Genomic DNA, 13,853 nt, shown 5'->3' on the forward strand with positions numbered 1-13,853 from the left:
TTCAAAGGACACTTTTTAAATGCCTATTTTGAAACTAGACCTAGCTTCATTATAAATGATAGCTGACGTAAAAATTACTAACTTTAATACTGAAACTATTAAGGATGTAGCTACCATGGAGCCTCAATATCACTATAAAAAGAAACAGGAAGGAGGGTTCGTCTGGTTGGGGTCATACTGGGGTATAGAGATATATCAGCTAAGATAAGATAATCCATTAGGGGAATTAAACTAGGGGAAATAAATGGCATGTATTAACAAATAACAAACAATATCCAGTCCTGTCGATCTTGGTGGGGTGGTCTTGCTACCTATATATTTTGAGTCATTTAATACGATAGTTGATTTAAGCTTTTCTATGGGTATCATGTTCTTTTACATATCTCAACATAAACGTTATGAAAGAAACATAAGATGATAATCAATAGATGAGACATATCCAATGAATACATATGAAAAAAACGTAAAATATCTTTGAGATGACCCTTTGTGCCTGTAGGCAGCACATGCATTTCATGCCAGGTGAGTCGACGATCCGTCGTCATACCTGGCTGAGCGACCTAATTGCCAGCTATAGTCTGATCTTTTGTTTTCAGCCGCTATTCATATTTTTTCTAAGTTTTGTCCGATTTTACGAGTAAACATGCATTTCTGGATATCCTATTACACATCCCACCGAAAGCCCAGTTACGCCGATGTGGGTTACCGGTATTTCCTTTTTTGTTTTACATTTTTTATTTCCTCCTTCCCTGTTACAAATGGGGTAGCTCACACCCAGGGTAATTTGAGTTCCAGTATGCAATACATATATTAGTGTATTTTGTGGGTGTTTAAACTTTAATTAAAGGATGTACAGAGGAAGAAGGTTTCCTCCATTAGGACAACCACTCATTCACCTTCTTACACACCTACATTCACACACAACACGATAGGAATCTGCTGGCCTCGTATCACATATTAAATATATGTATATTTAATGGTCTTGCTTATTGCTGCTCCAATGATGCAAAAAGTACATGATATAATATCCAAGCCTGATAGACCTTATGTTGATCACTGTTTCTAAAATCTATGTCCTTTTCTATTTTGTATCTAATGTTCATTTCCTTGTCAAATCTGCTAAAAATATGTTTTGGAATTTTGAAATTTGCATTTGTAAATAAAGAATTTTTGCGAAAAGCAAAATTAAATCAAAACCTTGTGTGTTATTATGTTTTCTTGAACTCCAAATAGTATAAATTCGGCACTGAGCTGCATATTGCATACATGACCACACTGGTCTATCCATTTCAGAAATTGATCCCAAATGTTCTAAGTAACATCACATTCCCCAAATAAATGGACGATGTTTTCTGTTTGTCTCTGACAAAAAGAACAAAGATCATTCTGAACATATTTTAGATTTAATAAAGAGGAATTTGTTGTAAGTATATTGTGCACATGTCTATATTGAAACCAGGGCAGTTTTACTTCTTGAGTTGTACTAAACACCTTAGCACAAATCTCATTCCAGGCAAGCTGACCAAATTTTAGTTCCCATTTTCCTGACCTTTTGTTCTTTTCTGCTGCTACAAGGGTAAAATAAATATGTTTAGAACCTGAACTAACACTGCAAAGCTTTTGTATAGTACAGCGATGTTCTTCGACACAGTCTGATGTACTTTTGGTTAACATAAGAGTTGCAAGATAATGTTTAATGCTGTTTATTACACAATAAATTTCCAGAATGATGAACGAATAAGATATATTTATCTGAATTCTTCATAAGTCCCAAAACTCTTTATTTTCATCCACTAAATCTGTGATCTGCGTTATACCCTTTTGGTACCAATGTTTCCAAAAAAGTGGCTCCTTGTTAACTTTAATGTTAGGATTATGAAAACTAGTTTCAGTCAGAAAGCTACTACACAGATGAGGCATGATTTTCTTATCAAAGTCGATAAGTGACTGAAAACAATTTTTCAAAAATACATTGTCGTTCTCGAAATAGGCGGCAGCAAATTCATCTATGTTACACATGTGAGGATACGCAGACTTAAACAAGAGCTTCCACTTTGGATTATCTGTTGTCACAAGCATCCTTAGCCAAATAGTTTTAAGAGATTTGACATGTAAGAATATATTAACCATTCCCAGTCCTCCCTGTTTCACTGGCTGACACGCCTTGCGTCGCTTTACTTTATCTGTTTTACCACACCATACAAAAATAAAGAACATATTATTAAGTGACACAAGAAAGTCAGAACAGAGGTCAGGCAATGATAGTAACAAATAATTGAGCTTAGACACGAGTAGTGACTTGATAATTGCAACCCTTCCAATTTGGGTAACAATCCTTTTCATCCATCTCTTGACGATCTGTTTTAGTTCATATATTGTGTCCTTAAAATTCAGCCGAGTCATGTTCTCCAATTTGGTACAAAATTTTATCCCCAAAATTCTAAAGACTTCTGGATTCCAAATAATGGGACGTTTATGCATAAATTTCAGCTTACAACCTTTCTTCGAGCCTATCCAGACCACTTGCGTTTTATTATAGTTTCTTCTGAGCGCAGGTATGTCTGCAAAAAAAATCAAAGTCCATCAAGTAACAATTCAGTATCGTCGGCGTACTGACTCAATAAATACTCAAGATTATCTAGATACCTCTTACGTATCATATTGGCTAGCACCTCTGCACACAAGATGAATATGTAAGGTGACAAGGGGTCTCCTTGCCGGCAGCCGCGCTGAACATTAAACAATGATGACATTTGACCATTAATAGACATGCAACTCTTTAGGTTTGTATAGAAGACAGAAATTAACTTTCTCATGTTTTCTCCAAAACCCCCAAAAGTAAGACACTTGTCTATAAATGACCAGGCAACAGAGTTGAATGCCTTTTCAAAGTCAATGAGCAGTAGCATACCAGGATTTTTTTTGTTTTTCCGTATATGAGATGGCATCATAAATCAAACGAATGTTATCGCCAATATGTCGACCTACCATGAAACCAGTCTGATCTTCATTAATGATGATGGGCAAGTTTTGATGCTTTTATTTCTGTTTGCTATACATGAAGTGGCCAATTTATGAGACATTCAAAAGTGATATAAGCCTCCAGTTAGTCAAGAAACGTTTAGGTTTATCCCCTTTTGGAATGCATACAATAACTCCTTGTTTTTGTGTGACTGAAAGTTCTCCTGATGTCGGTTATGTCAACATATGCTACTTGCAGTTGTGTAAATTTTAGGGATACAGAGTAACAGCCTAACAAAAGTTTTTTTCTATTTCCGACAGTACTTAAGTGTGAAAACAACTTCACGGTAAGGTCAGAAGTCATCCACATCATGGAGAAAGTAATCAGTCCTTACTGATCCATCTTTGTCAGGGTCACATTAACGTTTGTGACAACCACTGGTACTATCACTAACACATAGTGTGTCATAAACACATTTACGGGATAGTTGGGATCATGCTATGGACACTTTAAGTAGAGACCTTTTTCGATAATGGAAATGGTTTTGTTGCTTAAATATATGAAATACTCAGCGTTCAACTTTCATTACAAAGGATAGGGCAAACTGATTATTTGACGGGTTTTGCAGGATCATAGGACAAAAGTCGGGCATTTCAGGAGTAAGCAAGTTGGGTTTAACAGGTCAGGTCATTAAGAACCGTTTCTTACTGTCCCATTTTAGGTGTTGGGGCTTGTTCTTGCCCTCTGCTTCCTCCCATATTGTATAAGCAGATCCTATTCTATAAAACAATTCATGTGTTAAGATAAGGTACTATATCTGTTTTCTACCATGACTGAAGCAAATACTGGATTGTCATTGGTTAATGAAAGTCATTCAGAGGTATATAACCATGTTATATGTGCGGTTAATTAACCATGTTATATACCTCTGATTTTCCAACAGAGTATGTATCTTTTTAAAATCTTATTTACGCGGTTATGGTAGAATGGAAATACAAATAATGTGTTGGACAATCAGAGGTATATAACGAAATTATAGCTCTAAATTTTCTATTTACGCTACGTGTTCGGTGTTAAATCAAATTTAGAGCCATTACAATTTCGTTATATACCTATTATTTTCAAACACAGTATGTTTATCTCCTATCTATCACATTTAAGGAATTATCCACAAGTTACTTTAAAATAGTCGCTACTGTGTATTCGTTATTTTGTTGATTACTTGGAACTGGTTTCTCATTTGATGCTTAATGCCATCAATATTGCATCTACAAGCTAAAAAAATAAAACTGAATCTGTACCAGACACTATTCCAGTAAATGATAATATAAGCATCGATCTACGCAATTATCCAATGAGCTGATGACATTCATCAACCAAGTCAGCTAGGTGAGGTGAAATTGGGTTTTACGTCGCACTTGAGAATATTTCGCTCATATGACGACGTGCATGCGTGTGTATGTGTATGTGTATGTGTATGTGCGGCTGCTTGTACTAGCCCAGATTGAAGCTGGTTTTATAGTGCTAGCCTACTGAGATACCATGCTGCGAAATATTCTCAAGCACGACGTTAAACCCAATTTCACTTCACCTCACCCAGTGCATAGATCGATGCTCATGACGTTAATCACTGGATTGTGTGCTCCATCTTCCACACCCACCCACACCCGATACCGTTCTCCATTGTTCATACTCTATTTATTATCCTAAAATTTCACCTGCATCGATTAAAGGCACTGGTTTTAAGTTGTTACATGAAAAGAAAATGGACATCGTGCAGAGGCATATAAAGCCACAAATGCCACGATCAGCTGTATTTAGACAGTATAAAAGTATTTTACAAACTAGCAAAAGGTATCCCACTTTGTTGGAGATGTGTCATGAAATTTGAAATTTTGTTTTTAAACAAAATGCATTTTTGGATATCAAGAAATGGTTATACGAGGGAAAGCGTCTCTGAACTAATAAGAAGGCGTGTTTCTGCGTTTCTGGAGACTCTAAAGTATTATCCTAAAGAAAACATATGTTCTGATCTGCTATTTCTGTGAAGTAGTTGGTGGAATCCATGTGTATGCTATAAGCTCTTAACTTCAAGATACAGTGCATGCATACATACTGAGGTCAGATAGAGTTGATCCCCTTACATGACAATTCATCAACTATTTCACTATCAATTTACTATAATAATCAAAGGGGATTGCAACGCAGAAATCTGGCATCAATATATGTACTGTTATTGTTGGTATATATAATGTTAACCCCTGCCAAAGGGACATGTGTATCCGTGTGTATAATAAGACTGTATGAATGGAAAAGTCCAAGGGAAGTAAACATGCTGACATTGTGAACTGTGAACTGTGTGTGTATGCAAATGACTTGTACTTTCATTCTGTCGTTTATTTCTGAGCCTCCTATATAGACCTGAATCACCAGATATATCTCGAGGTCCGGAGGGGTCTGGGTTATCGAATGTCTCTCACTTGAACCACCCACCCCGTCATTCGACCTTTTTACCCAAATTCAAATCAAGTATATTGAATGAAATAGTGTCTCAAACCAATCACAAATGCGTTATTTACCGTTGCTGATCAGACTTTTATTCCATCGTGATAATAATGTTTGGGAGAAAAATGATACTACTATGCATTTGATTTAAGAGAAAGCATTATACTGTGTACATACCGTGTGTGACGCGTTTATGAAACGAAACATCACCACTAAACAAGGATGACGTTAAAATCAGCGCAGTGTTGGTACAATTCTCTTTTGGGCTCAATTGTTTCAAATATATTAACTCCCCGTATTTAGATTAAAGAGGCCACTTCTTAGTTAATACCTAGTGAAGAAAAAGCATATTGTGCAGGCAGCAAGAGAAGCCACAAAATGACAAAATCGGGTGTATTTAAACAATATGTAATGTTTTCACCTACTAATACTTAATATGACATTGTGTTGAAAATGAAGAAAGAAGTGTAATATTTTTGAAAATGAAAACGTGCGTTCCTGGAGACGCTAAAATATTTGTATTTACTCAGAGAAAAGTATGTTCTGATCTGCTATTCCTTGAGTGAGTTGGAACCCATGTGTATGTTTGAAACCATTTCAACTTCAAGATACAGTGCATACATACATGTGCGACTGAGGTTAGATGGAGTTATTTCCCTTACACGACCATTCCTTCACCATTTCACAATCAACTGTCGAAATGTGAAATAGGCACACGTGCCGTGTGTATAATAAGACTGTATGAATGGAAAAGTCCAAGGGAAGTAAACATGCTGACATTGTGAACTGTGATGTGTGTATGCAAATGACTTGTACTTTCATTCTGTCGTTTATTTCTGAGCCTCCTATATAGACCTGAATCACCAGATATATCTCGAGGTCCGGAGGGTCTGGGTTATCGAATGTCTCTCACTTGAACCACCCACCCCGTCATTCGACCTTTTACCCAAATTCAAATCAAGTATATTGAATGAAATAGTGTCTCAAACCAATCACAAATGCGTTATTTACCGTTGCTGATCAGACTTTTATTCCATCGTGATAATAATGTTTGGGAGAAAAATGATACTACTATGCATTTGATTTAAGAGAAAGCATTATACTGTGTACATACCGTGTGTGACGCGTTTATGAAACGAAACATCACCACTAAACAAGGATGACGTTAAAATCAGCGCAGTGTTGGTACAATTCTCTTTTGGGCTCAATTGTTTCAAATATATTAACTCCCCGTATTTAGATTAAAGAGGCCACTTCTTAGTTAATACCTAGTGAAGAACAAGCATATTGTGCAGGCAGCAAGAGAAGCTACAAAATGACAAAATCGGGTGTATTTAAACAATATGTAATGTTTTCACCTACTAATACTTAATATGACATTGTGTTGAAAATGAAGAAAGAAGTGTAATATTTTGAAAAATGAAAAACGTGCGTTCCTGGAGACGCTAAAATATTTGTATTTACTCAGAGAAAAAGTATGTTCTGATCTGCTATTCCTTGAGTGAGTTGGAACCCATGTGTATGTTCGAAACCATTTCAACTTCAAGATACAGTGCATACATACATGTGCGACTGAGGTTAGATGGAGTTATTTCCCTTACACGACCATTCCTTCACCATTTCACAATCAACTGTCGAAATGTGAAATAGGCACACGTGCCGTGTGTATAATAAGACTGTATGAATGGAAAAGTCCAAGGGAAGTAAACATGCTGACATTGTGAACTGTGATGTGTGTATGCAAATGACTTGTACTTTCATTCTGTCGTTTATTTCTGAGCCTCCTATATAGACCTGAATCACCAGATATATCTCGAGGTCCGGAGGGGTCTGGGTTATCGAATGTCTCTCACTTGAACCACCCACCCCGTCATTCGACCTTTTTACCCAAATTCAAATCAAGTATATTGAATGAAATAGTGTCTCAAACCAATCACAAATGCGTTATTTACCGTTGCTGATCAGACTTTTATTCCATCGTGATAATAATGTTTGGGAGAAAAATGATACTACTATGCATTTGATTTAAGAGAAAGCATTATACTGTGTACATACCGTGTGTGACGCGTTTATGAAACGAAACATCACCACTAAACAAGGATGACGTTAAAATCAGCGCAGTGTTGGTACAATTCTCTTTTGGGCTCAATTGTTTCAAATATATTAACTCCCCGTATTTAGATTAAAGAGGCCACTTCTTAGTTAATACCTAGTGAAGAACAAGCATATTGTGCAGGCAGCAAGAGAAGCCACAAAATGACAAAATCGGGTGTATTTAAACAATATGTAATGTTTTCACCTACTAATACTTAATATGACATTGTGTTGAAAATGAAGAAAGAAGTGTAATATTTTGAAAAATGAAAAACGTGCGTTCCTGGAGACGCTAAAATATTTGTATTTACTCAGAAAAAGTATGTTCTGATCTGCTATTCCTTGAGTGAGTTGGAACCCATGTGTATGTTCGAAACCATTTCAACTTCAAGATACAGTGCATACATACATGTGCGACTGAGGTTAGATGGAGTTATTTCCCTTACACGACCATTCCTTCACCATTTCACAATCAACTGTCGAAATGTGAAATAGGCACACGTGCCGTGTGTATAATAAGACTGTATGAATGGAAAAGTCCAAGGGAAGTAAACATGCTGACATTGTGAACTGTGATGTGTGTATGCAAATGACTTGTACTTTCATTCTGTCGTTTATTTCTGAGCCTCCTATATAGACCTGAATCACCAGATATATCTCGAGGTCCGGAGGGTCTGGGTTATCGAATGTCTCTCACTTGAACCACCCACCCCGTCATTCGACCTTTTACCCAAATTCAAATCAAGTATATTGAATGAAATAGTGTCTCAAACCAATCACAAATGCGTTATTTACCGTTGCTGATCAGACTTTTATTCCATCGTGATAATAATGTTTGGGAGAAAAATGATACTACTATGCATTTGATTTAAGAGAAAGCATTATACTGTGTACATACCGTGTGTGACGCGTTTATGAAACGAAACATCACCACTAAACAAGGATGACGTTAAAATCAGCGCAGTGTTGGTACAATTCTCTTTTGGGCTCAATTGTTTCAAATATATTAACTCCCCGTATTTAGATTAAAGAGGCCACTTCTTAGTTAATACCTAGTGAAGAACAAGCATATTGTGCAGGCAGCAAGAGAAGCCACAAAATGACAAAATCGGGTGTATTTAAACAATATGTAATGTTTTCACCTACTAATACTTAATATGACATTGTGTTGAAAATGAAGAAAGAAGTGTAATATTTTTGAAAATGAAAAACGTGCGTTCCTGGAGACGCTAAAATATTTGTATTTACTCAGAGAAAAAGTATGTTCTGATCTGCTATTCCTTTGAGTGAGTTGGAACCCACATGTATGTTTGAAACCATTTCAACTTCAAGATACAGTGCATACATACATGTGCGACTGAGGTTAGATGGAGTTATTTCCCTTACACGACCATTCCTTCACCATTTCACAATCAACTGTCGAAATGTGAAATAGGCACACGTGCCGTGTGTATAATAAGACTGTATGAATGGAAAAGTCCAAGGGAAGTAAACATGCTGACATTGTGAACTGTGATGTGTGTATGCAAATGACTTGTACTTTCATTCTGTCGTTTATTTCTGAGCCTCCTATATAGACCTGAATCACCAGATATATCTCGAGGTCCGGAGGGTCTGGGTTATCGAATGTCTCTCACTTGAACCACCCACCCCGTCATTCGACCTTTTACCCAAATTCAAATCAAGTATATTGAATGAAATAGTGTCTCAAACCAATCACAAATGCGTTATTTACCGTTGCTGATCAGACTTTTATTCCATCGTGATAATAATGTTTGGGAGAAAAATGATACTACTATGCATTTGATTTAAGAGAAAGCATTATACTGTGTACATACCGTGTGTGACGCGTTTATGAAACGAAACATCACCACTAAACAAGGATGACGTTAAAATCAGCGCAGTGTTGGTACAATTCTCTTTTGGGCTCAATTGTTTCAAATATATTAACTCCCCGTATTTAGATTAAAGAGGCCACTTCTTAGTTAATAGCTAGTGAAGAAAAAGCATATTGTGCAGGCAGCAAGAGAAGCCACACAATGACAATATCGGGTGTATTTAAACAATATGTAATGTTTTCACCTACTAATACTTAATATGACATTGTGTTGAAAATGAAGAAAGAAGTGTAATATTTTGAAAAATGAAAAACGTGCGTTCCTGGAGACGCTAAAATATTTGTATTTACTCAGAGAAAAAGTATGTTCTGATCTGCTATTCCTTCAGTGAGTTGGAACCCATGTGTATGTTCGAAACCATTTCAACTTCAAGATACAGTGCATACATACATGTGCGACTGAGGTTAGATGGAGTTATTTCCCTTACACGACCATTCCTTCACCATTTCACAATCAACTGTCGAAATGTGAAATAGGCACACGTGCCGTGTGTATAATAAGACTGTATGAATGGAAAAGTCCAAGGGAAGTAAACATGCTGACATTGTGAACTGTGATGTGTGTATGCAAATGACTTGTACTTTCATTCTGTCGTTTATTTCTGAGCCTCCTATATAGACCTGAATCACCAGATATATCTCGAGGTCCGGAGGGGTCTGGGTTATCGAATGTCTCTCACTTGAACCACCCACCCCGTCATTCGACCTTTTACCCAAATTCAAATCAAGTATATTGAATGAAATAGTGTCTCAAACCAATCACAAATGCGTTATTTACCGTTGCTGATCAGACTTTTATTCCATCGTGATAATAATGTTTGGGAGAAAAATGATACTACTATGCATTTGATTTAAGAGAAAGCATTATACTGTGTACATACCGTGTGTGACGCGTTTATGAAACGAAACATCACCACTAAACAAGGATGACGTTAAAATCAGCGCAGTGTTGGTACAATTCTCTTTTGGGCTCAATTGTTTCAAATATATTAACTCCCCGTATTTAGATTAAAGAGGCCACTTCTTAGTTAATACCTAGTGAAGAAAAGCATATTGTGCAGGCAGCAAGAGAAGCCACAAAATGACAAAATCGGGTGTATTTAAACAATATGTAATGTTTTCACCTACTAATACTTAATATGACATTGTGTTGAAAATGAAGAAAGAAGTGTAATATTTTGAAAAATGAAAAACGTGCGTTCCTGGAGACGCTAAAATATTTGTATTTACTCAGAGAAAAAGTATGTTCTGATCTGCTATTCCTTCAGTGAGTTGGAACCCATATGTATGTTTGAAACCATTTCAACTTCAAGATACAGTGCATACATACATGTGCGACTGAGGTTAGATGGAGTTATTTCCCTTACACGACCATTCCTTCACCATTTCACAATCAACTGTCGAAATGTGAAATAGGCACACGTGCCGTGTGTATAATAAGACTGTATGAATGGAAAAGTCCAAGGGAAGTAAACATGCTGACATTGTGAACTGTGATGTGTGTATGCAAATGACTTGTACTTTCATTCTGTCGTTTATTTCTGAGCCTCCTATATAGACCTGAATCACCAGATATATCTCGAGGTCCGGAGGGGTCTGGGTTATCGAATGTCTCTCACTTGAACCACCCACCCCGTCATTCGACCTTTTTACCCAAATTCAAATCAAGTATATTGAATGAAATAGTGTCTCAAACCAATCACAAATGCGTTATTTACCGTTGCTGATCAGACTTTTATTCCATCGTGATAATAATGTTTGGGAGAAAAATGATACTACTATGCATTTGATTTAAGAGAAAGCATTATACTGTGTACATACCGTGTGTGACGCGTTTATGAAACGAAACATCACCACTAAACAAGGATGACGTTAAAATCAGCGCAGTGTTGGTACAATTCTCTTTTGGGCTCAATTGTTTCAAATATATTAACTCCCCGTATTTAGATTAAAGAGGCCACTTCTTAGTTAATACCTAGTGAAGAACAAGCATATTGTGCAGGCAGCAAGAGAAGCCACAAAATGACAAAATCGGGTGTATTTAAACAATATGTAATGTTTTCACCTACTAATACTTAATATGACATTGTGTTGAAAATGAAGAAAGAAGTGTAATATTTTGAAAAATGAAAAACGTGCGTTCCTGGAGACGCTAAAATATTTGTATTTACTCAGAGAAAAAGTATGTTCTGATCTGCTATTCCTTCAGTGAGTTGGAACCCATATGTATGTTCGAAACCATTTCAACTTCAAGATACAGTGCATACATACATGTGCGACTGAGGTTAGATGGAGTTATTTCCCTTACACGACCATTCCTTCACCATTTCACAATCAACTGTCGAAATGTGAAATAGGCACACGTGCCGTGTGTATAATAAGACTGTATGAATGGAAAAGTCCAAGGGAAGTAAACATGCTGACATTGTGAACTGTGATGTGTGTATGCAAATGACTTGTACTTTCATTCTGTCGTTTATTTCTGAGCCTCCTATATAGACCTGAATCACCAGATATATCTCGAGGTCCGGAGGGGTCTGGGTTATCGAATGTCTCTCACTTGAACCACCCACCCCGTCATTCGACCTTTTTACCCAAATTCAAATCAAGTATATTGAATGAAATAGTGTCTCAAACCAATCACAAATGCGTTATTTACCGTTGCTGATCAGACTTTTATTCCATCGTGATAATAATGTTTGGGAGAAAAATGATACTACTATGCATTTGATTTAAGAGAAAGCATTATACTGTGTACATACCGTGTGTGACGCGTTTATGAAACGAAACATCACCACTAAACAAGGATGACGTTAAAATCAGCGCAGTGTTGGTACAATTCTCTTTTGGGCTCAATTGTTTCAAATATATTAACTCCCCGTATTTAGATTAAAGAGGCCACTTCTTAGTTAATACCTAGTGAAGAAAAAGCATATTGTGCAGGCAGCAAGAGAAGCCACAAAATGACAAAATCGGGTGTATTTAAACAATATGTAATGTTTTCACCTACTAATACTTAATATGACATTGTGTTGAAAATGAAGAAAGAAGTGTAATATTTTGAAAATGAAAAACGTGCGTTCCTGAAATCTGGCCATTGTTTTCATGTGTTTCCTAACATGTGTAACATATGTAAATGCTGTGATTGTAGGACATGCATTTCAATACCCTTGAAATCTCGTATGACCAGGGTTAGATTTGTCATATATTTAGTACATGCGTTAATGGTTGGAAATTGGTAAATATAGTGTTACATGATTTGGACTACTTTAACATGTATTTCAATGGTTCTGTAAGGTAACTGTCCCATTGGGTTCTTTTTAGCGCGTCCGACCAGGCCATGCAGATCATGTCACTAATATAAAAACTGAAGGATATATGGTGACAAAACTGGGTTCAATCTTAAATGTATTATAAATGTACCAATGTACATTCTTTAACAGTATCAAGGAATGATGGGGTACGCTCGTGGTTAAAGCGTTCGCCTTTCAAGTTTGATTCCCGACATTGGCACATTAAGACTGACAATATATTATTTTTTGATATAAGGCAAAGATCTTAATTTCAATTGAAAAAAAGAGACGAAGTAATTTGGAAGATTCACAGACTAACAACATCTATATTGAGGCTGCATGTGCAGGAAGCATCTTCAATTATAAAATCACATTCCACAAACATCAGATAAAGGTTGAAATGACAAGCATATTTATTGGTATCTTGCCAAGCTCTGTCCTCTCTGAATGCAGTATAACCAGAGTGCTGTGGTCACTACCTCAGACATCCCATTACTTTACAGTATTTTCTTACAGACATATATATGGAAAATTAACTTTTACGGGTATGGAAAGAATGGGGAAACACGTGCAAAGTATTAGTCAGCTAAGATTATCCTTCAGAAACATCATATGTACAACAATCACTTATCATTATGTGCAACCAAAGCATTGCCAAAGGCCATATTTCCAGACAGCATAACATCACCTTTGGCCGGAGTTTCAAATAATTTGAAACCGAAAGCCTGTCAGTTAGCGCAGAGGAAATAACCCTTGTGTTTTAAAATGATGCCTTAATCATAGTCACAATGAAGTGTAGGTCGCCATGCATTTTTTCTTGTCTGTCTCACAGTCCCTGAACCACATTATTTCCCCTTACTGCTTAGTCTGTCTCACAGTCCCTGAACCACATTATTTCCCCTACTGACAAGCCCTCTCTACAATGCTAAAGCCTTTAATGAAGCAAGGCTAGATCTCCTCAGGTCCAGGGTCTGTTAACATCTGCAAGAAACCTTACTCACTTTGGGGGTCGGGTTACAAAGTAAACATATCTAACTGCCATGGCTGGCCGGACTGAATCTCGTGTCTCCCTGGGGCTCCTTTTAGGTTTGTCACTATCAAA

This window comes from Haliotis rubra, unplaced genomic scaffold, assembly GCF_003918875.1.
Source record: "Haliotis rubra isolate DU_JTF1 unplaced genomic scaffold, ASM391887v1 Scf367, whole genome shotgun sequence".
NCBI classification, from domain to species: Eukaryota; Metazoa; Mollusca; class Gastropoda; order Lepetellida; family Haliotidae; genus Haliotis; species Haliotis rubra.